Source organism: Leptonychotes weddellii, chromosome 7, assembly GCF_054177405.1.
Source record: "Leptonychotes weddellii isolate Sample4059 chromosome 7, ASM5417740v2, whole genome shotgun sequence".
In the NCBI taxonomy this organism is placed as follows: domain Eukaryota; kingdom Metazoa; phylum Chordata; class Mammalia; order Carnivora; family Phocidae; genus Leptonychotes; species Leptonychotes weddellii.
In genome coordinates this window covers 64,239,185-64,264,515 of record NC_138375.1, presented here as the reverse complement: position 1 = coordinate 64,264,515, position 25,331 = coordinate 64,239,185, and the positions used below count along the sequence as shown (strand labels likewise).

General features: G+C 35.4%; 1 protein-coding gene and 1 long non-coding RNA gene across 5 annotated transcripts in view; both read right to left on the bottom strand.

Moving 5' to 3' along the window:
* FBXL17 (F-box and leucine rich repeat protein 17) overlaps positions 1-25,331 on the bottom strand; it is a 459,233-nt gene that overhangs the window by 259,811 nt on the left and 174,091 nt on the right. The gene's annotated exons all lie outside the window — the stretch shown is intronic.
* On the bottom strand, positions 683-24,611 carry LOC145722633 (uncharacterized). Its single transcript, XR_014147028.1, has 2 exons — positions 18,367-24,611; positions 683-5,629 (listed from the first exon to the last, which is right to left on the bottom strand). It is a non-coding gene; the product is annotated as an uncharacterized LOC145722633 (long non-coding RNA).

The window sequence follows — 25,331 nt, the reverse complement described above, 5'->3', positions numbered from 1 at the left end:
CTCTACTCTGAAGTTCCAAAAATAACAATTTGATTCTAATGCAATGTTAGCTCTGTTGCATGGCAAACAGATACCAAAAAAATAAGAAAATTAAAATAGTGAGGATGAGTATTAGTTACACAAAGGGCTAAATTGAAAACCTCTTAAATTATATAATTTTATTTTTAATCATTCTTGAAATGATCTATTTATTCAAATTAAAAAACAAGAGTTTCAATAACCTACTTTATATAATGAATCAAAGCACGAGTTAGATTTAGCTGTTAGATATGCAAATATCCACCATCTGATAATATGCATCATGTAGTATTCGATTTTTCACTTCATGCACTCCTATGAATGGCACTGAACAAACTGGAAAAAAAGAGTAAGCTACGGACAACATACAAATGTGAAATAACTGGGGATTTTTTTTTAAATAAATAAATGAAGGGGGCAGGGTTTTTTTTCCCTAATTTTTTTCCATTCCAAATAATTCATTTTGTTGTGCAACACAGAGTTTTAAAATACATTCTGTGAACAAATATTCTATAAGTCTAAATCACTAGGAAAGTATGTTTTATATACAGATCTAGTCATGGAAATAGCCCACGGTATCTCCTACAGGAAGGTTCCTTTTTTTTTTTTTTTTAAGAGAAAATGCATCAAAATCAATACAACACTTTTTTATTTTAAAAGATCGTGTTTGTTGTGTTCTATGGAGTTTTAGGAACAGTCTGTGAAGACTCAATAACCAGTGACTTCAACTTTGATTTTTCTTAAAAACTTTGAATGTAATCAACCATGACATATTCAGATTAGGGAGTTGAAGACAATAGCATCTGAGAGCTAAAACTAGAAAAGAAAGCCTTGGCAAATCTATTCAGTCTTACATTTTTCTCTTGGGGATAGAAGACACCAGAAGAGGCAAATACAGCTATGGGAAGCTTCAAAGGCCCAAAGGTATACCTTGAACCCTACTGGAACAAGAAGAAGGGAACCAAGGTAATAAGGAGGTTCCTAGCAAGTAAATGGTGGTATTTCAATCAGCAATCCATCTTTCAGATTTATAAAGGTCTCAGAGAATAAAGATCAGAATGTGTTTGGCCTAATATCATAAATAAATACTCTGAATAGAGATATGTACTCTAGAATATCGAGTTGTAGGTATGTTCTCATATCCTCCACAGGTCTAAGCAGACAAACTCAACTTTCTCATCCCCCTTTTCTTTGCTCAACAAAACACTATGCAATTCAACTCAAAAACTACTAAAGCAAAAGGATTACTTAGGAAGACAACATTTCAGATTTGTATAAATCTGGTGATATGTGACACATCCTACACAACATATAAAGATATACTGAGAAGTGTTCAGACTTTTCATAAGGGGTGAAATTAACACAAATATTTCATTTTCTATGATATTTTCTTAACTTGTGCTAAATCCATGATGTCTTGTTAAAAATCCATATATACTACATTGTTATAAAAGTGAAAAGAACAATGATAAATCAACTTAGATCCCAGAATTATTTTCTCATTAGGAGAGTAAAAGTTCATACATTCTCCCAATATATAAAATAAAACACGACTGCAATGAGAATTTTAATTAAATTGTATATCCATGAAAAAGTCACTGAAAAAAGTTAGAAAACCTAAATCTCAACAAGTTATTTTACTTTGTCCAATACCTAAAAATAAAAGGGTCCTAAAATCTATGACAAGACACAGTGAAAGGATGCACAATTAATACAACTTGCTTGCAATAATCTCTTCTCCGCAGTACCAAAGGCCTTTAATAGGGTGCGTATACTATAATACCAAGATTAGATTTATATATCCTAGAAAATGGGTTACATGCTGATGAACAGCATTAAATTGACATGATGGCTCTTAGTGGTTATAAATGTAGCTTTTTTCCTACTGTAATTGGCAATGACTAGACTGACCTTTTCTCTATAATTGTAACTACAGTACAGTAATTAGACAAACCACTACTTACTTCTGAAATAAAGAGTAGAGGAAGAAAGCTTTCAGTCATTAGCTCTGAGAATGCAGAGTAAAACTGGATTGGCATTCTACTGGGGAAAAATGAGCTATCAATAAGAAAAACAGTTTTTCATAAATTATGTTCTATGTTTAGCTTCATATCTGAGCTAAGGACAAAAATCCCAGAGGAAAGCTTTTTGTATACTTTTTGTATACTTAGGCAATCCCCCTACTTGAGGACAAAAACCAATTCTGGAAACAAGTTTGAAAGTCAAGGGGTGCTTGGCTGGCTCAACTGGTGGAGCATGTGACTGTTGATCTTGGAGTCATGAGTTCGAGCCTCACGTTGGGCAGGACGTTACTTTAAAAATGGGGGCGGGCACTGGGTGGCTCAGTTTGTTGAGTGTCCAGCTCTTGGTTTCGGCTCAGGTCATGATCTCAGGGTCATGGTAGAGAGCCCCGTGTTGGACTCTGAACTCAGCGAGGAGTCTGCTAAAGTTTCCCTCTCCCTGTCCCTCTGCCCCTCCCCATGCTCTCTCTCTCTCAAAATAAAAATAAATAAATCTTTTAAAAAAGGCAAGAAAAAAAGTCAAAACCTGAATTAAGGATATTATTTGAGGCAGTCAGAAGAAGGGCAGGAGTGGAGAGAAGGTTTGCTCCCAGAGATCTAAAAATAATAATGATCCGTGCAGACATGCCTTCCTTGGGCTCACATAATTCCACAGGGAGGTAAGAATCTTGACTGAGGCCTTGGGGAAAAGTCAGCTGCCAGTTATCCCAGAGGACTCATGACTCAGGCTGTGAAGGGAGCTGCTTCTCCTACCTGAGAGCAAACACCCTTTTTTCCACCCTGTTTCTGGGCCTCTGGGGAAGGTCAGCCATACTTCAACCCTTTAAGCCTCCTCAGCGGGAAACACTAGGTCCCTGGAGGAAAGGCTCAAGATTTGTTTCTTCGCAGCCAAGACTGTTCATAAGCGATCACCTGTCTGAGAGACCCTGGGGAGAAAATCATGGCATGCTGAAAGAAAAACCAACGCAAGCTCAACCAGTGAGTCAGTTCTTGTTGCAAGTGGCATCTTAAGGCCTTCACAGAGGTTAGACTCTTGTGTTCCAGCTGCAGCAGCTGACAGGGTAGCCACACCACTGGGCAATGATCAATCAACTCAAGACAGAGGATTATGTTCTCGTGAGGACAGTAAAAGCTTACTCATTTTCCCCATATGTAAAAAGAAATACAGTTGTAATAGGAATTTTAGTTAAATAATATATTTCTATTTGTCACTGAAAATCAGTTAGAAAATCTCAATGAGAGCCGGGGACCATCTTTTGTCAACTAGAACAATGAAATTTGGTATATGAAAGGGAGTTTAATGAAGTCACTGTACAATATGTGAAAATCCAGGTTACAGAGAAGTGCAATGTACAGTAATTAAAAATTATCCACACATGCAAATTGGAGACCATTCATTTTCCAAATTATAGGAATAGCAAATAAGGTTCAGAGTGTGCTCAGTGGAGTTAAAAGGGGTGAGTACAAACAATGAAAATGAAAAGTGACAAAAGTATTATACAATTATCCAGAAATCCCTTGACCGTGTCAGAGGTAAGTATTACTAAACTATAAACTCCGTGAAGGCAGGGAACACAAATCTTCTGCTCACTGCCCTATCCCAAATGCCTAGTCCTGGTAGATGCTTACTAAATACCTGATAAATGAATGAATGAAGAATAAATGAAATCAGACTCTGTAATTTTCCCTCACATAGTCTTGGATCACACAAGTAACTACTTCTCATAATGTTTATCAGACACAAAACGGAGAGATGTGAACAATGCTTCTCTAAAGACTTCACTTGGGATAGAAAACTATTCTACCTATGTGACTCTGGACAACTTACTTAATCTCTTGTGCCCTGGTTCGCTCCCTTGAAAAATGGCAATAGTAACAGTAGGTGCCTCACAGCGTCTTTGGGAGTTCAGTATATGGAATGTAGTTAGAACAGTGACTAGCAGAGCCGATACTATAGAAGTGTTAGTGGTTTCTGCCATTATTCTGTAATAATATTCAGGGAGGTCTTTAAAACCCTATGGCTATTCACTGGTCTTATTAGTCCCTCTCCTGGCCCCCGGCAGAGACCATTTCTTATTTAACTATAACTAACTAAGCACAACGCCTGGCACATAATAAGTGGTCCAAAAGAAAAAAAGGAATACAAATTGTATTGAATCAAACCCTAATATTACAATGTTCTCATCAGAAAAAAAGTTATCTAGGCCCATTATGATTCAGAGCATGAATTTCCTACATAATAAATCCAAATGTGACAAGCATTTCCCTCTAACATTTGATAATATCTAATTATGAGACAGTTATAATGAAAGAGCTTAAAATATTTCATTTTTGCCAGGGCCCATCATACAGTCAACCTCTATTCCTTTATACTCTTCCTTACCATTTATTCATCATGCAAAAACTAAACTCTCAATCCTTTAAAAGTACTACTGTGACATCAATGACAAGGATAGCAGATAAGAAGGTTCAACTGACAATCAAACATTGGGAAATGAGCTAAGATGTCAACAATGCAGGACATTAAAACATTTTTCAAAATCTGTACTTAAGATATGGAAAACTACACATTGCTCCAAATGCAGTTAGCATTACAAGCACACTTCTGTGCAAAATAACATGTTAGAACTCTAACAAAGAGTGGATTTGTTTTATTTATAAATTTAAAATTTTCCACCTAACTGCCATTATTCACCCTGAAGTATTTCTCCCTTTGGTTTCAGAAAAATAAAATCTCAATTAGTACCCTGATATAACATGCTGGATCATCTAAAACCCGGCAATAACATTTTTCCATAGTTTCTTTCCTAACATTTTAAGCAGTACATGATAGGTAAGAATGAGCTTTCCCCTGAGCACCTAGAAATAAGATTGCCTCCTAAATTAAACTATGAAATGCATCAAAAATAGAACAAATGAGCAATGATAATAATCAAAATAGCTCCCAGGCCACACAAGAATTTGACATCACATCATCACGATGACATCAACAGAAAGAAGATACCAGTTGGAAACAGGGTAACCATCTAACTGATCATCCAACCATGACATTAAGCCAGACATAAATCAGGACTGTGTTACACCAATTGAGACAAATGGTCACCCTACATTACAAGAAGTTTTGGTGCTGTTGGAAAATAAGAACACGAAACAGGAGAGTAAACTTCGGTATTGCCCTTCCAAGTACTATAAAAGGATCCTGTTTCATGAAGATATCAAAGATTTGGTAACTCCTAATGTTTTAGCCCAAGTCTGCTCTTATGCTGTAGTTTTGTGTTGTTATATGTAACTTAAGTATGCAACTTTTCATCTACTTTATGCCTTATTTCTTCTGGTATATGGTGAATGTTTTTGATCACTGTGACGTCTCATGTTTCTTTTCAAACTCCACATTCCAGCATTGTGTATTATAAACTGTAGACAGAAATCAAATGCTCACTGGCTGATAGCAATAATAATCATTATTGAGGCACTTGGGTGGCTCAGTCATTTAGTGTCTGCCTTCGGCTCAGGTCATGGTCCCAGGATCCTGGGATCAAGTCCCGCATTGGGCTCCCTGCTCTGCAGGAAGCCTGCTTCGTCCTCTTCTACTCCCCCTGCTTGTGTTCCCTCTTTTGCTGTGTTTCTCTCTGTCAAATAAATAAATAAAATCTTAAAAAATAATAATAATATTTATTATTGTGGCTGGCATGTATTGAGTTATTACCTATGTGTCAGAAGCTGTTCTGAGTACTTTACATGTATAAGCACATTTAAATCATACAAAAACTTCATAAGTTAAGTACTACTGGTATCCCAATTTTACAGAAAAGAAAATAAGAACAAGAAGTTAAGTAGCTTGCCCAGTGACAAGCAGGTAGGAAGTAGCAGAGCCAGGTATCAATCCAGACAGTCCGGCTCCAGAGCCTGGGCTTATCACCACTAAGCTATCCTGCCTCTTGGTGGAAAATACACTCGTGCCTAAATAATTTATTACATGTTTTTTTCAGCTATTAAACCTTAAAGCCATTTTTAAATTCTCCAGAATAGTTGCAATAACATCCAGAAGTGGCATAGGTCTGCAGAAATGGGCACTCTTCTGCAGGAATCTAGACTTATGTATTGATATAATCTTCTGCAGGGAATTAAGCAAGATGTATAAGAAATTTAGATATGTATACATTTCAATGCAGAAATTCCATTTCAAGTATTTGACCCTAAGGAGACAAAAATAAAAGTATACAAAGAAACAAGCATAAGAATGGTCATTGTACAGTTATTTGTAGGAATAAAAATCGGAAATAATTCGATGTCTACCAGTAAGAGACTGGTTAAATACAGTGTGCTAACACACTAATGTGGATCCATAAGAAATGGTAACATAGATCTATAGTTATTAAAACAAAAATAAATCCATAATATATTGCTGACTTTTAGTCTACAAAACAGTATGCATAATGAAATTCCAAAAGGAGGTAGGGGGAGTACACACACATATGTGCCTATCTGAAAACATGTTCATCAAAAGGTAAACAGTAGAAATGTCTGGATAGCAGGAATTTAGGTAGTCTCATTGTTTTAAAAATATTTACGAAAATCTACTTGTGTGTGTGTTATTTTGTCATTCAAAGGGGCATAAAAGAAATACAAGAGCCTACCATCCAGAGACACTCCGTCCATTCTAGGACATGAACGGAAACAAGTGTTGGTGGCAAGTAGGTGGCGAGCTAGTAAGAAAGGTGAGCAAGGAGCCGAAGCAAACTCTGAGGCAGGAGGAAGGAGCAGTCGGCTCTACCTTCCCTGCGAGCAAGCTGAGTAAACCCGGACAAGTTACAGATGATCTCTGAACCTGTTTCAAGACTGCAAAATGAAGGAGTTATATGGGGGTGTTCTGAGAAGTTCTTTTCATTTCTAAGTTCTTTTCGTTTCTGGTTAAAATTTTCAGAAAGAACAGGTAGGAAGGAACAGGTCAACTCCTCTATCCCTTGCTAGTCACACTGGATTAATTACTAGTCTACACTTTAGTCTGTTTGTACAGGACGTGAAATATCAAAGTCCAGAAAATGAGAACAACAGTGGAAACTCACAAACACAGTCGGGCAACTTGTTATTGGAAATATGACTGTTCCTCAGAGAGTGGGGACAGTACACTCTCCTAAGGAAGAGACCTCATCATCCCAATAAAAGTTCATTTCCAAACAGTTGACAGTTCATTTATAACATTTCACTTCTATACAGATTTAAAAAAAGAAAGTACATATGATCCATCTGACACTGTGGTATTTATATGTCTACTGACAAAAACCTAAGGAATAGTCAAGTGAGACTTTGATGTTGCATTCCACTGTTATTCAAATATATCAATAATCAAATCTGGAGAGCTGCCAATAAAAAGAGAATAAACATCATTAGCATTTTAATAAACCTGCAAGCCACAGGGCTGGAAAAACCGAGCAAGACAGAGCAAAAGGAAATCAGCATGTGCAATGTCTTCCCTCCAGCGGTTTGCCCTTTGGCAGTCCACTATGTCCTCCCCTCTCCACTCCCGCAAAACACGCACTCCAGAGAGACCTCTCTGTATTTTAAAACCTCTTATAGACCTGCCCAAGCTCTAAAGTTAAAAGAATGCATTACAGTTTTTTTTTAAATCAAGAATAAATAACCTGATTTTTAAAATACTCTAAGAAACTGCTGATCTTGTAGTTATAAGAAGCATTTTGAGTGTCATGTAGTCAGACTGTGATTTTATATGTTAACTTAATGGACCCAGATGACAGATGAAGGAAAAAGTGGTAAGAAGATGGAAAAACAAAGAGAGAGAATATAGGCAAAAGACGAAGAACAAGGAGATTTGACACAGAAGGCTGAAACTACTTCCAAATCAAATCCTGTGACTCTTGGAATATATCAAACTCAGAATTACACATAAACATTCAAACTAAATAGTCCATTTTTCTTAAATTTTAATCATTATATTCTCTCAACTGAATTAGAAATTAGAAATTAAAAGCCCTGCTTCCTAGAATATTTTGAATTTTATTTAATCTCTCATTACCCCTATCGTGCATATATGTGTAGGTGTGTGGATAATGTGAAAGTATTTTTGAATAGTGTAACTCATTAAAATACGTTTGGATAAAAACTGCAAGTGAAAAACATTTCACAAAGGTAATGTTGCTCTATATTAAGGAATCTTATTTTATAGCAATATAAGTAGGGAACATTGTTGTTCTTGTTTAAATCTCTATTTCTAAATCTGAATGTACTTTGTGCATTTAAGCTGAAAACAGACACTTATGAAAATATATAATAATTAGTATACTCTAGTTGTCTTATTTTCTTCAGATAATTGTAAAATTGTGAACACTTCAGTGTCACTACACAATAAGCAATTAAATAACCTTCAAGAATCTGCTCGTGACTTTACAAAGTTTGATTTAAGACGTCCGCTGTCAATTTGCAGGAAACCATGAGGATACAATGGTGATAAAGCATCAGTGATAAACGGTACCCCCCCAAGCCACCATTCTAATAATGAACGAATGATTCATACTCAAGGTGCTTTTGAAACATGATTAAGCCTCCAAACATTCCACTAAGGTAGGTTCTCATTACCCCAATCTTATAAAAAAGAGAACTTAAATAAGTTTACCAAGGTAACATGGTGAATGACTCAATGATGAAAGTTTGGAATAACAGCAAAATAAACAACACAAAGGACCCCAGACTCCTAACTCCCACTGCAAACCCTATTCATTAGTATTTCAGAGAAGTCTTTCAGAGTAATTTATTTCTAACTGACCTTCTCTGGTGGCCACTGGCAAGTGTTTGCCAAAATGTCACTGACCAAAAAACTCCTTACAATGCCATGTATTATAAAATGAATATGTCAAGAATCAGATGAAAATGTCATCGGTGACACTGACAACAATAAAAGAAAATATTCTACAGATTTAAGGAATGGAAGAAGATCCAAGTTAAAGGGGAAAAAAATTACCTGAGAAAATGTCATCAGTGACTACAGCAACAAAAAAGTAAAACAGACCACAGCTTTAAATAAAAGAAGAAGACACAAATCAAAGGGGAAAAAAAATTACCTGAGAATCCAATGCTCGCTAATGGATCAGAAAGGAGAAGAAAGACTCCTTTTATGGAGGCCTGTGGAAAAACTAGGTCTCATTTAGAGATCACCCTATTGTTTCTGGGGGAAAGAGGAATAGGGAGATGGAGGCAACATGTCTAAGCACCTGTGAGAGCTCTTCAGATCTGAATCCCAAAGTCGCTCATTTTCTCATTTGCATGTCAAAATGAATGGCATAATTTGTGAATGTCATAAAGAGTCACAGCAAATTAAATAGAAATTGAACAAAAATTTCCTCCTTGTTGCCCTTAAAATATAAAGTCAAAAGTTGTTGATTTCCCCATTCAGAAGTCTTTGGAAGTTAAGTTTCACTTGTACAAATACTTAAGGTCAAACAATCCAGTTGGATCATGTCTACCTTTTTGAAATTTATATAAATACATCATATATATACATCATATATATTATACATATGTATGTGATTTCACTGAGAAAATTATTTTTACTAAGACATGGGATTTTTTTCTAAATGGACCTAGCTTTAAAAATTAATTAAATTAAATTAAAAAAATAAAATGGACCTAGCTTCAAATGTGATTACTGAAATCAGTTACTGTAGTTCATTACTGATGATTAGGATATATTTTTTGTATATTCTGGAATTTTCATCTGTATATGATTGGCACTTTTAACTAAAGCGTTAATAGAACCTTCAAAATAACATGTTTACACACTTTTGATTATCTGCCTGAGGATAAACTGTTTTCAAGATTAACCATAGTCCAGATTTAATCTTAGGCCGTTTGTTCTAACTAAATGCTTACAGGACACCCATCCTCCTAACAATGAAGCAAAACCAATTCTAATAGGAGTGTTAATAAAGCTGAGAGAAGTGCATGTTGGGATCTCTTGCTACCCTGAATTACTATCCTATGTTCTCTCCCATACATACCCCCCCAAGCTCATCAATGTGGTTCACCACAAATTCTAAAAACTTTATCAAATGCAATATGCACATACAGAACTTACCTAGTGGATTGAAATATAGTGTACAACTAACAGTGACAAGTTAGTAAAGATAAATGCAACCATTCAAAGTGAACATTAGAAAAATACTGTCAATGGGGGAAAAAAATCACAAGTAAAATAAATGTGCATAGAGTAAGCAACAGGAGTGTAACACAGTAAAGTTACTGGAACCTTGTCCCTTTTCTAAATAGCTACATTTTCAAAATGGGAGAGGACCATCAAGTGGCAGCAACGTCTGTGTGGATGTCTAAATGTCTGTCAGGGCCTGCTTGGTGATACTTTATGCTTCTCCTCTTCTAACAAGCTTCACTGTTATATTCTACTTGGAGATGGATGGCTGCCAAGAGCCATCACCCCCAAAAGAGCTCCTCTATAACCTAATGATGTCTCCGTACTGGGAATAAACTAGTGAAAGAAGATTCTTGGAACCAAAAAGAAGATGGACATCTCTTTAAATATATAAATTACTAAACATTTCTAATTTCAGTAAGACTACAATAACCAAAATATTAACTCTATGGTTAGTAATATATATATTTTCAAAGACAGTTATCCCACAAAAGTCTATAAATCTGCAGAAAGAAATGTTACAGAACACAACTCTAGTCTTTTTTTTTTTTTTTCAAATTCATTACTCAATTTAATGAAACCAGGACATTGTCTTGACACATTTTGTCATCCCCTTTCCGAATAAATTGCTGCCACAAGGATATCATGTTTCTCCAGGGTTTTTCCTCCCCTCCCCCTTCTTCATTCAGTTTTCTTAATCCAGGAAGGTTAACATGCTGTCAGTTAGACTAAAATTGTATCCATGTACCTCGCACACAAACTACCACTCTCTATTAGAGAATTCAGTTAGTGCCTCTTTAACTCTTCAATTACATTTATAAAGCGTCTTTAAAGGTTATGTCTCTACCCATTAAATGAACTTGATTATTTTGAATGACTTATTTGACTTGCTCTATTTCTTGACCGACTTAAGCAATTCCTTTTTTTTTTTTCTGTTACCTTGAACACAGGTTTACGGTTTGATTGCCAGGTAATCAATCAATATACATTTACTGAGCTTCTGGTTAGGAGTCCAGGACTGTGGAAAAGTCACAATTCCCAGATATAGTTTTTTTTTTTTAAAGATTTTATTTATTTATTTGAGAGAGAGAATGAGATAAGAGAGAGAGAGCATGAGAAGGGGGAGGGTCAGAGGGAGAAGCAGACTCCCCGATGAGCAGGGAGCCCGATGCGGGACTCGATCCCGGGACTCCAGGATCATGACCTGAGCCAAAGGCAGTGGCTTAACCAACTGAGCCACCCAGGCGCCCCCCAGATATAGTTTTAATATCTATATTGCTATCACTGTAACATTCTAAGAAACTTATAAGCCACCTGAGTGTAAATTAAAACTAAAAGACAAAAATGCAACTTCTCTCTCCTCTCTCCAAACATCAAGTGAGATTTTCTAGATATATATTCACACAAAGCAAAATATTTGTCTGTATATGTGTAATACAATAAAACATCAAAATACTAAAATACACTAGTGATTTATTGATGGAAAAGAAGAGATTAAATCAAAACCAAAAATAAGAATTCAGCTTAAATGCAAGTTAAAAGGAAAAGAAATGGAGACTGTATTTCCCAAATGAAACTAATTCTCAAAATATTATAATAAATCATGGAGGAAATGCTCCCCGGCTTTATTTAACAGACAATAAAACCCTGAGGCAGGTCCGATTAGTGTGCCGCTATGGTAAATGATAAGATGAACAATGATAGATATGTCAGAATCAACTACTACTCTTAACCAGTTTATTGATGTATAGTTATTAAAGTGATACCTAAAATTAAAAATAAAAGCATTTCAAAAATGAAAAGACCCCCACTTCTTTTTGTGGAATTTTTTGTGGTAGGTATTAAGTACCACTACTTACATATGACATAGAAGCTAAGTCCTTACAAGACTGATTATTAGAAGACATAAGTGCTGAAGGTAAAAATATAATGGTGATTAAGCCTCAGCCACAACACTTCCAAGGAAGGGTCTCTTCCTTTCCATTTCTCCCTAACATGACAGTTGAGTAAAAAAGAATATATTATTGAAACTATAAAACCCCTAAAACTGTTTTAATACAGCAGTTGAACAACACAGATTTGAACCGCACAGGTCCATTAATACACAGATTTTTTTTTTTATAAATACAATACAGTACTATAAATGTATTTTCTCTTCCTTATGATTTTTTAAATAACATTTTCTTTTCTCTAGCTTACTTTATGGTAAGAAGACAGCACATAATACACACAACATACAAAATTTGCATTAACTGCCCATTCATATTACCTTTAAGGCTTCCAATCAATGGCAGGCTAGCAGTGGTTAGATTTGGAGAAGTCAAAAGTTACACACCAATTTTCAAATGTGCAGGGGGTTAGCGCTCCTAACCCCGCACTGTTCAAGGCTCAACTGTATACATAGAATTGAGGCCTTATATTCATGTATTTTTAAATCTGTATTCAACTATTCCCTTCAGACTCAAAGCTCTTATGAGACCAGAAGAGCTGTCTTTTTTCCCATGCATTTTTTAGACAAATACTCAAGATTAAATAGTAACACTAGAAACTGCAAATGGAGGTTATTTTATTATAATATTTATTTTATTCAATGATATTTATTTTATTATAATGCTATTTGGCTAGCACTTATATTCAACAGACTCCGTTGGTAGATTTAACTGCTTATGGCAACCGACTATATTTTTAAACTCAGAATAAGCTGTTGGAGGCAGTTTGATAGATGGGATTGAGGTCAAACAGATCTACATTCAGTCCTGACTCTGCACTTATTAGCTGTGATTGTCAGCAAGATACTTTACCTCTGTGAGTATCATTTTAGTTCATCTATAAAACAGGTTATGTCAAATACCTATGTCATAGAGTTAATGTGATAATTAAATAAGATAATAAATAGAACACTCTTGGCACCTTGTCTAACAATATAAAATTCTCAACAAAGAGTAGGTACAAAGTCTCTGTAATTGATTGCCATATAACAAACCAATCAAAACTTAGTAGCTTTAGAAAAACAAACAAACAAACAAAAAACGCTCTATTTGCTCACTAATCCACGGGCCAGCAGTTTGGACTAGGCTTAGCTGAGTAGTTCTGCTGGTTTCATTCACAGGATTGCAGGAGTCCAAAGGCTTGACTAAAGTTAGGTAGTCTAAGATGACTTCACTCACACATATGACAGTTGATCCTGGCTGTTGACCAACCCTCTATCTCCCATGTGGTCTCTCATCTTCAGAGAGACTGGTCTGGGCTTCTTTGGATGGTGGCAGCATTCCGGAAAGGCAAGAACAGAAGTTGCAAGGGATCCTGAAACCAAAGCTTAGGAGGCCCACAACATAACTTCCACTACGTACTACTGGTCAGAGAGAGTCACAAAGCCAGCCTAGATGCAGGAGGATAGGGAAATTGGTGCCACCTGTTGTTGGGAGGATAGGCAATATCACAGCACACAAAGGCATGCATACAGGGATGGGGAAAACTTGTGGCTGTAATTTGCAATGTTCTAAAGTCTGCAAAAGGGTGACAAATTTTTATAGCACCTATGCTATCTTTCAACATTAAATAATTGCAGAATTCAAGTTCTGAAGGCCAAAAAGAAGTGCCAGTTTGAGTTTATTCCAAACTAGAGTAACATCTGTTCTGTTGCTTCAGTGACAGATTTCAAAAGACGAAGAACCCAGTCCCAGTGACTGATACCATCATGTAGGTTTCTTTGGTTGCTTTTCTGGGCTAACCTTTTCTATTGGCTTAATTCAATAAATTTATTTTCATCTGATTTAATAGTTTTACCTTCAACAAGCAGTTTTCTAATTGAAGATTCCACAACAAATAGAAATCAGGATCGAGTATGAAGTACTTCTAGAAACTATGTAGTATGTAAAAGAAAATAAAGAAAAATATATCATTGTAAAAAGTATATATACTTTTGTTCTTCTCCATGAAAACGATCACAAAGGAAAATTTAGTTTTGTGATGCTGTTAATTAGCCAGGCCCAGAGATCTATTCATACTGAATTAAGGAGAGACTAAGAAGAAATAAATTAAAGAAAATAATTTTTATATCTTGTAAGAAACAAAAAGTAGAATGCCAAAACAAAACCTGAAATGTATCTTTACTTTATTGTGTCAAATATCATTTTAACAAATATCTTTCTCACTTTCTTATCACAGCCACAGGAAGTCACAAAATGATAATTGCTACAATTCCTTTAAGATGTGTGTCTCCAAAAGATTTATCTTGAGAGTCACAGTCCTTAATACAATAAAATCTGTTTGTTTTGGAGAATTTCACGGGGCAGGATATGCCACTAAACACACCGCACGATAAAAATTGCTCCTTATGGAAGGAGAGAGGTGAAAGAAAGAGCTTCTTGCTGTTTGACAATATGGTGAGCCGAGAAGCAGTTTGAGGAATGGCTAATTCCCCCACTGACATTTCTACATTTTCCAATGAAGAACCGATTCCTAAACTTGCCATTTTTTTTCAGCTGAGAATCTGTTATAACATTGCTTCATAGAGAAACAGTTGGAAACTCAAGGAGTTTTCAATTTTAGACAAACTGATGCTGCCAAAATTATAATACTCAATAACGGAAAACTTCAGTAACATGAAGTGTGCCTAATCCGGTTTTTAAGACATTTAAAAGTCCTGATTATTTTATGAGAAGCCACATAAGAAGCCAAATACACATTCAGCTAGAGAAGATATCGCTAGCCAGTGCCATCTTTGGGGGCGAGGTTATTTCTCCTCTGGCATCAACAAGGCAACTTAGCGTGCATATTGAAATTAGATCATTCTAATTGATACTTTCAGATTAAAGATAACCCCAGGCTATAGCTCCTGTACAGATAATCTACTTCGCAATTTATTTTTACAGGAAATCCTGTAAATATCTAAAACACTCTTATTTCGCTTTAATTATTTCAAAGCCCTACACGAGTGATAGATATACTCTACAGGTTCGTATGGAATAGTTATCACTTTTGAAAAATAGTGACTATTCTAACATTCTTTAATTATACTGCTTACTAATCTTAATTGCCACAATTTCAAAAGACAGTTCCAAAGTGCATCTTGAACAAACAGAAAAGCAATTAGCCTAAATTAATTGCTTTGCTGATGTGATTTGCAGTAGGTATGCTTGGTGGTTTTGAAACTCCTGCCAGTGCTTTCACAACTTGATGTTCTGATGATTTTTTAGCCTATTTTTGCACCAGAGCAATTAACCAGATAATTGTTGTAATGTGAACCTGGCCTTAATCAGTATGTTTAGGTTCACAGTAGCAATTAACCAAATATTAAACATACTTTAAAGAGCAGCACTTAAAAGTGCTACAAGAAGAGTTAAGGAAAAACTTGCAATTTTTTTCTCAGCCATACTTTTCTCACCAAGAAGCAGAAAAAAGCTGTAACAGTCTCCTCTGCCTCTTTTCAATTAACACAAAGTATCATTACATATGAAAGGCAAGTGAAGTTGCTGGTTCTTCATTTAGAAGTATTCCAAAAACCCTATTAAAAGGGCAAACCCAGTGATTCAAAATTAAAATCCTATTTATTGTTCAAAAAGGGAGGCTATGGCTTTCAGATAACTAGCATGCAATACATAAAGCAAGCTCTATCTGAAGCCAGACAATGACATTAAATCCTCACCTTATTACGTATCAACTTTATTCAGAAATAAATAAATCTGGAAGAAAGAGGGCACTTGAACCAATTGCCTGGATTTCAGCCAGAGTTTAAGCCAAATTTAAAAGCAGATTTATACATCCTACAAAAGCAGCATTTATAATTCTCTCACCACGCAGGTATTAAATTACTTCTCTGAGCTGGGCCCTATGCGAGGTGCCAGGGGCTGAGATGGGGGCAGGGGCCCAAGACGAAGACACAGGCCCTCCTTACCAGGAGAGAAACTCCTACACAAAACATTATGCAGCCACAAAATGATAGATGCCACCTGCAGAGTGACTGCCGCAGATTCAGCCAGACAGTAACATGACGCAGACCTCGTTACAACCACCATTATTATTTCATCTTTTCTTTAAAGAAACTCCCATTCATTTTAAGGGAAACTGTCAGTAGTGCAACTATAACTGTTAATGAAACAAGTTTGCTCTTCTGACTTCAGTAAGTGAGGAGTTATCTTATACTACCTTCAATGAAATATTTTATCAGCTGGGGAATAATAGACGTAAAGCCCTTCCATTTTCATGAGGCAAAGGGCTCAAGCAGAAAGTACTCTGTCATTCTTCTTGTCTTCACATCTTCATGTCTTCTTTCTTAATTTCTCAAAGGACTGTCACACAGAAAATAGCCCAGGCACATATGTGTCAGCTCTGCCATTTTTAATTATTACCAATCAAATTCCAGCAATTTATCCTCTGGTTAAACATGTGTGTACCTATCTTCTAAAATATTTCTTTATGCCACAGTTCATAAAATATTTTAGGCTGAAGCAAATCCCTTGCACTAAATTAATAACTAATCACAAGACATATTTATCATCTCAAGCTTGTTACAGGAAAATTGTCAGATTTAATCACCTTTCTCATATTTTCACTATTTACTGGGCTTCATTTATCATACGTTCAAAAATTTTGACAACAGCGAGTTATTTTAATTACCATTTCTGGTTGTGGATTAAGAATAAGACAACTCCCGGGGGAACTGGAGAAGCGAGGGATGGTCCTAAATTCGTCCAAGCAATCAATAAGCTACTATCATTTTCATCAATAAATGAAGATTTTTCTTCACTGTTGGCAATTTTAAAACAGGTCTGAGGTTAGGAAGCCTCCAAATCCATGAGGATACAGCACTGCATTCATCATCACATAAAACATGTCCCATTCTTCCCATAATCTGATCATGAATTCTGATTTCATACCATGTAAGACACATGTTTTTTAATCTCCCAAATGAAATGATTAATATATGTTTACTCACATTTATATTGCCTGAAAAACACAAAAACACAAAGCAATAGCAGCATTTAGAGTAGCACATCCAGAAAAGTTAACAATATAATTCTATAGGAGCTCTGTTAATTATTATTTGTAGAAATGTTTATTTATGTATTATTGCTCAATAGGAACCAAAGATAAAGCAGAAATTTAAAATTACCATTATATGTCGGAACTACCATAAAAATTCACATTACTCTTTAAGACAAAATAATGTGAACATGGAGAACCAAAAAGACAAATTAATCCACATCAAATCCAGCTTCCGACCTTTCTCCAGAATTGGAGTTAAAAATCAAAGCAAGCTGAGACATATACATCTCATATAGATTTTTCCTTTCAAGGGATTTTATTAGATTAAATACTCCAGAATATATATCAATTAATAGTTCCTTAAAAACGACACTTAATTACTAGAAGTACTGAAAGAACCAATATTCAGTATTACTGTGTACCAAACAATGAAAAAGTTCCTTGAATTTGAATGTACTAAAAATTTCATCTGAGGATAGATGCAAAAATCATTTTATATCATCAGCTACTTGAAAAATCAATATACTAGGGGAAACGGTACAAATTAGTTATAGCAATCATATCTTACCAAAGGTACTGAAACCTTCAGTATAGTCAACTTTTTAGCTCAGTGACAACTTGCTCAAAGTATATATACCCGGTATTCTCCTTTACTCTGCAATGATTAAGTATTTGCTACAACTGACATGGAGCATTTATAGATAATAAAATATGTGCAAAAATAAATCTGCATCAGAAAGACAAATATCATATAATTTCACTCATAAGTGGAATGTAAGAAACAAAAATGATGAACATAGGGGAAGGGAAGGAAAAATAAAATAAGATGAAAACAGAGAGAGGCAAACCATAAAAGAGTCTTAACTAGAGGGAACAAACTGGGGGTTGCTGGAGGGGAGGTGGGTGGGGGGATGGGGTAATTGGGTGATGGGCATTAAGGAGGGTACTTGTAATGAGCACTGGGTGTTATATGCAACTGATGAAACACTAAATTCTACCCCGGAAACTAATAATACACTATATATTAACTAACTTGAATTTAAATTTAAAATATTAAGGGGTGCCTTGGTGGCTCAGTCGTTAAGTGTCTGCCTTCGGCTCAGGTCATGATCCCAGGGTCCTGGGATCGAGCCCTGCATCGGGCTCCCTGCTCCGCGGGAAGCCTGCTTCTCCCTCTCCCACTCCCTCTGCTTGTGTTCCCTCTTTCGCTGTGTCTCTCTCTGTCAAATAAATAAAATCTTTAAAAAAATAAAATAAAATAATAATTAAAAAATAAATGTGTGTCATCATACGCTTAAATGAATGCCTATTCAAAGATCATTTGTGAAATTCTTTTTGATACCAACTATGAACCAGGCATGGTACAAGACACAAAAATGGGCAAGACTTTCTACTTTTCCTCAAGGAACTTAGTAAGAAATGAAGAGTATTTACAAATGGGGTTGTTGGGGAAAAACTGCTTTTCATTACAAAATTAGCTATTTTGAAAATCTACAATTCTATGTAAGATATCCAAAACTTGTCACCTATCAGATATCCCATTGGAAAAAGAGAAGGTAACATTCTAATGATGTTTAGGATGATCAAGCATAGTCTGATGCCTGAGGTAGGATGACGATGTAATTTATCACCCAAACCAGGACACTTTGGAGCACAGAAGAGAACAGCACAGCACAGATACTAAACCTGACAGAATTTCAAAATAATAAGAATGGACCAGAAATGACATAAGCAAATCCAGATATTAGGGTCATTCCAGGTCTGAGGCAGAATAAGGTACTGAGAGAAGATGAGCCCTTCGTGGTTAGAGCTCAGACTTTGAAGACATATTAAATAGGTTCCAGTCTTGATTCCACCAGTAACTACTTGTAAGCTACCTGGACCTTAATTCTTTCATTTGAAAATGGGGTTAATTTTTTCCTCAAGGTTGTTGTAAAGACTAAATGAAATAATGTGTGTAAACACTTAGCACAATGTCTGGCACAAATTATAATAAATGATATAGCTATTATTAGCTATTGTTATGATCCTTAGTCCAAAAAACAAAAGAGAGAAAATATTATACTCTCTGACCTCTCTAGTATTACAAGAACCAATTAGGGATTGGTTGGTTGGTTGGTTTGTTTAGTGGGCTCTATGCCCAACAGGGTGCTTGAACGTACAACCCCAAGATTGAGAGTCGCATGGTCTAATGACTGAGCCAGCCAGATGCCCCTAGAACCAATCATAGTTTAAAAGAGAGGGTCCTTCTGTAGAAAGACACAGAAGACATATTTTTACAGACGGTTTGAGAACCTGAATAGCAGTTACCCTAATACCATACTATTCTTCCGGGGATGGTCTTACAAATAATTGTAAATAAAAAAAGAGTGTCAAAAAATATGCCAAGCTTAAACAAGTGTCACTAGCACAGAAAGACTCCACCGTGTCTCTACAACTCCCTCAGAACTCAATAAAATCTTTCTTACTCTTTTTGCAAAGATATGAATAAACATCACAGAAAGTATAAAATTATGCAGTAGATTACAAGAATAAGCTAGAACTCAGTTTTACAAAAGCTCCCGCTGACCAGCCCAGCCACATTATTAGGTACCAAAAGCATGCAGACAGACTTCTGCCCATTCTACACAGGCAGGACAGTGCTGCTATAAACACCACCACAGAGCTGCTTCCAAAGCCAGTGTGATTTTTGCCGCCTCTTGATGTCCAAGTTTTCAGACTTTTACTAGAGAAAAGTGCTCAAACTCCACACTCAATACTCCAAGGTGAAAAGTATTCCTCTCCTCCAGACCACTTAACTTTAATAGAAAACAAAATATTCTCAAACTCAAATTCAACTATGCCTGCTGGATTTAATGGATAGGTTTGTCCCCCTTGGGCAATCTTTAAACCTCAGTCTCTAGGAGAATTAAGTAATATTAGGGGATTGAAATGAAATAAAATTCTAAGTCCACTGTGACATGACATTCACAGGAAGACGGTAGATTATCCGCCCAGTCCTCGAACACTTATAAATACAATATATAGCATATGTTCACAAAACAATTCTTGGAAATAAAACACAATGGGCACTCGGCAAATAGTTTATATCACCAACACCTGCTCAAATCCTCTCTGAACTTTATTTCTAAATGTCACCGTTTTTTATTGAATCAACGGAAATTTGAAAGAAGAAACAGAATAAACATCCAGAGAAGATCAAGGGAGTTAGAAAAATCTTTATAGAAAGCCTCATTGAGTTTTCCATGAGCCAGGGCACTGTCAGTCTCCCTGAAAGGGGTGGTGGAGTAATCTGTCATTCTACTACTTCAACCCAAGTACCCCTAAAAGACTAGAAGGGTTATACACAGAAGAAGAAAAGAGAAAGAACAGTGTTAAGATTTTTCTTAATGCTATCAACAAAGAAATCATGAGTCAAATACTGCACACTGGAAATCAATTCATTTTAAAATAAATAATTTTAGGGGCACCTGGGTGGCTCATTAAGTGTCTGCCTTCAGCTCAGGTCATGATCCCAGGGTCCTGGGATCGAGCTCCACATCCATCTCCCTGCTCAGTGGGAAGTCTGCTTCTCCCTCCCCCACTCCCCCTGCTTGTGCTCCCTCTCTCGCCATGTCTCTCTCTCTGTCAAATAAATAAATAAATAACTTTAAATAAATAAATAAATAATTTTAAATCACAGCCTTGAAGTTGGAGGGAAGTTTATAAACCAGCAGCTCTCTTTGTAATTCAGGAGACTTTTGGATAACACTCTTGCTTGAACACTAAGTGGAGGTGTCCATTTTGGATGGCAGTGGATGAAAATAAAGTTTTTAACTCATTTTAAGCTGAATTCCGTTTCTTGTTGTAACTTAAACCCATTGGCCAAAGTTCTGATGTCTAAAATAATGAAGAACTAATGTAGGTAGACCAATTAACTATTATCTGTTAATATATTTTATCAGACTCCATTTAAAGAGAACTCTTCGGTTTGAAATAAGAAATATCTAAAAAAAACAAAACAAAACTCTACAATCTTGATTTTGGTAAAGGAGAATTCAGTCTGTAGACTGGGAATAGACAGATAATACAAAAGAATGTATCATGCCCGGTAGCAATGGTGAAGGACTGGAGAATGGCCAGAGAGAACAGCCCATTCCTCATCCTAGAAAGAATGTGAGTCCAGTGTTGCTAGATGTGCAACTTCTCCAAGAGGGAGCCCAACTTCGGAATTTTATGCAAACTATTCCAATTTTTAAAGTGTTTGCAACTATTTCAACTTTTAAATATTCCATAGGCCAAACAAAATAGTTTCATGGACAGGACTCCGCCGTAGCCCACACGTTTGCAACTTCAACTGGTCTTATCAAAAAGCTTTATTTTAAGAGAAAATACCCATAGTTATTATTCCAAACACCAGTACATATAAAGTGAAATGGCAACATATTATAAATGCTATTTTATATTTGAAAGAAACTGGTCACAATAGTTTAAGATTTATAATTTTCCGAATTTTAGAATGTCCACTGATGTAATAGCTCTCTTGACATACATATAAAATTCACACAACAAAATTAACTCTTTAAAGAAAGTGTCCTTAGTTATTGATGTTCAACAGTTTAATACATTCATTTTTTTTTTTTTTTTTTACTGCAAATTCAAAGAATAAATCGCTAGCTAGGCAAGTTCGACTAGTTGGCAACATAACCTATTTTAACAACCAGCCTGGTATTTGTTATGTTTTGTAACATTAGCTGATGGATGCTAGAGAAATTTTCATTTCTCTTAAATTGTTATCCTGATTCATTAGCAAGCATGGTCAACAGTTAATGAATGGATCATGTATTTGATAATGGGTATATAGATCATGTGATTCAACTTTTCTCAGGACTAATGTTAAAAACTGAAAATGGGGAGATTAATTCCTTCTTTGATCGCCAATTAAAAATTTTTAAATAGCTTTTGTAAAGATCTATTAGATTTCATTTAATTCTTCTTGGCAAAAAAGAACAAAAGAGCCATTACACGTCTATCACTAAAGATGTTCAGAACCATTCAGTTTTTCACATTATCAGCTTGTTACATCCAAAGCAGGCTAACTCTGTGCCAAACATACAAAAACGATGAAGACCAAATTGGATGTGAAATAACAAAAGATTTATATCAAAGACAAATAAACATTTCAATAAACTTAGAGTCAGAGACAGTAGAGAAGATATAACAACCAGATGTTTAATTTAAGTCACTGATAGAAATAGTCAGTGTCCTCTTTTCATAAACCACTTGGATTTTATTTGTATTCAAAAGCAATGGTAAATGTCAAATGACTACTAGACCATCCTTCTGAATACAAGAAAATATCATGCTGTTTAACTCTCTAAACACAAAACGTGCTTTTAGAAAAACAAAGATAAAGAACAGCGTGTCTTAGACACATCACTTCAAGAACCACAAAATGCTAAAAGATACCAAGAGTGTAATACTAAAGACCTTCAATTACTACATATTTTAAAATTTTGAACTTCAAAAGAAAGTTTACAGATAAGAACTTTTAAAGTCCAAGATAAGTTTTATATCTAAAGATCTGACTATCAAAGTTTATCTTTGTGCAAGGAATCCTTTCTCAAAGCCAGCAGCATTAAACATTGATCCCTTTCATATGTGCAATATATAAAATAACATCTAAAGTTCCTCTTACACTTTTATTATGAAAGAGAAAATGACATTACTTTTAAAAACTAAGAATTTTACACAGAAATGTTAGTTATGTGTGAATCCCAACTATGAAATCGAAAAGTGACCCATCAACCACCATTTGCTTTTTCTCGTTTGTCCTCCCCCAGTTTTTCAGGCAGCAATGATGGAAAAACACATCTGTTGGCAAAGCCAAAGAAAAGTCATACAAACGGTCTGCATTCAATAGGAATAGTATGACCTTCCACTAAACAAAAGATGTTGAAAGGATTAAAAGAGAACACATGTAAAGTGCCTATCAATTACCTGGGCAATAAAGGTTACTTTCCTCCCCTCTATCCTTCCAAGGCTCACTATTCTCTCACTCATTAAGTCTTATGTCACCTCAAGAGAGCACCTTTGAGAACAGGAGGGACTCAGTGTCCTAGAGTCTGAGACACAGTTCCACGTATTTAGTAGAGGGTTAATAAATGCTTCCTGATTTACTAGAGGATAAGAATAACGAACAAATGTAAAACACACTAATTGATAGGCTAAATGCATTAGTGCATTCCAGTGCCCTCTATATGAAAGGTGACTAACCCATCTCAGCTAAGTGCTGAAATTATAATTAAGTCTGATGGGAAGTCCTAGATTTATACCAATATAATTACAAATATTACTTAGCTTAGTGATAGAGTATGGCAAGAACAATGAGATGAGTAATTTAGATGATACTGCAAAGTGGGTTTTAATGTTTGAAACTTCTATTACAGTACACAGGATAAGTGCAAGGAGTGTAATTAAAACCTAAAAGAGTCTGATTTTTAAAACTCTACTGCTCAGCCTCATTAAAATGCATGTTTTCTCAATTAATCCAAACTTTTCCATTAAAAACATAAAAATACACTTTCATTCCTCACAAATAAATCTCTACAGTACATATATTTAGGATCAAATACCAAATAACCATCAGAGTTAAGTAGGAAAGAATTATCGAAATAGCAAGAGCTTTGAATACATGGCACCTAACAAAGGGAAGGAAAGACAAAGTGAGGGCTGCCCACTTTCTCATTTGTAAATACTTACGACTAAATAAGCATTTGAAGAGCTAGAAGATTAGAAATCTCTAAATATCTCTATTTAAATGATATAAACCTAAGCAAAATGTTTACTTCTTAGAAGAAAACCCTTCTAATCATATATGGACCACTTCTTATTTACCCCTGTATTCTCTAATTACTGATTCTTCTACATATGTCAAGTACACAGAAAACTGTTGTGGAATAAAAGGCAATCATTTTCTTACTCATTTTGTCGGAGAAACAGTTTTTTCCTTTTAATTTGATACATTACTAAGCGGTTTATCTCAATATTAAAGTAATGCAAAACACCATAGGATAATGTTTCCTTATGCACTTTATCTTATTAGATGTTACAAAAGACGCTTAAAAGATTATTTTAAGTTGTCATCTAATCGACTGTAGAAGAATGTTGACTATAGAGAAAAATTTTATTTTTTTAATTTTTATCAATTCTCTGTAGATTTTGTCGATGTACTTTATATGACTATTACTCAAAGCCAATAAACACCTTTTATAAATGATGACCATATGACTAGATTAGAAAGTTTTTCAAGGAAATTTTACTAAGAAAGAGCCAAGTCAAAGGCTATCATATAATCATAAGAGTCACGTGGGTCAAGTTAAGAAAGTGTCACTAGAGGGGCGCCTGGGTGGCTCAGTTGGTTAAGCGACTGCCTTCGGCTCAGGTCATGATCCTGGAGTCCCTGGATCGAGTCCCGCATCGGGTTCCCTGCTCGGCGGGGAGTCTGCTTCTCCCTCTGACCCTCCCCCGTCTCATGCTCTCTCTCTCTATCTCATTCTCTCTCTCAAATAAATAAATAAAATCTTTAAAAAAAAAAAAAAGAAAGTGTCACTAGAACTTTAACATAATTGGAGAAAATGGAGTCCATATAGCTTTCATCTTAAGTACAAAAGGAAATTAAAAGAGGAAAGAGAAAGTATTTTGAATTTAAAGCATTATCTGACACAAACTTAATAAATCATTGCTCCCATTTATGAAAAAGTCTTTAAATCTAAATAGGTTCTAATTTCAGCTGAAATATTACTTTCTATTTCGAAAGCAAAATATTTTGGGGGGCTTATCTTCAAAAAGAAAACACCCCTAAAAGTCACTGTGCAAGCATCTTGTCTCATGCCTGTATTTCAGAACCCACCTCAGTTAATCGACAGTAATGAAAATAGTGCTACTCTGTGCTTGTTTTCATTATAAAGAAGTCTACTCTCAAGGGTTCTTTCATCTTTTTTCTTTCATGGAATATTTCAAAGAAAAATGGGTTCATCACTGTTTATAAGAAGAAAACTATCCATTTTACACATTTTTACACTATATGTTAAACTGTCTATCATATGACTTCCATTTCCAAAACAAACTATATTGATACAAAGAACAAAATATCATCCTTTAGAAAG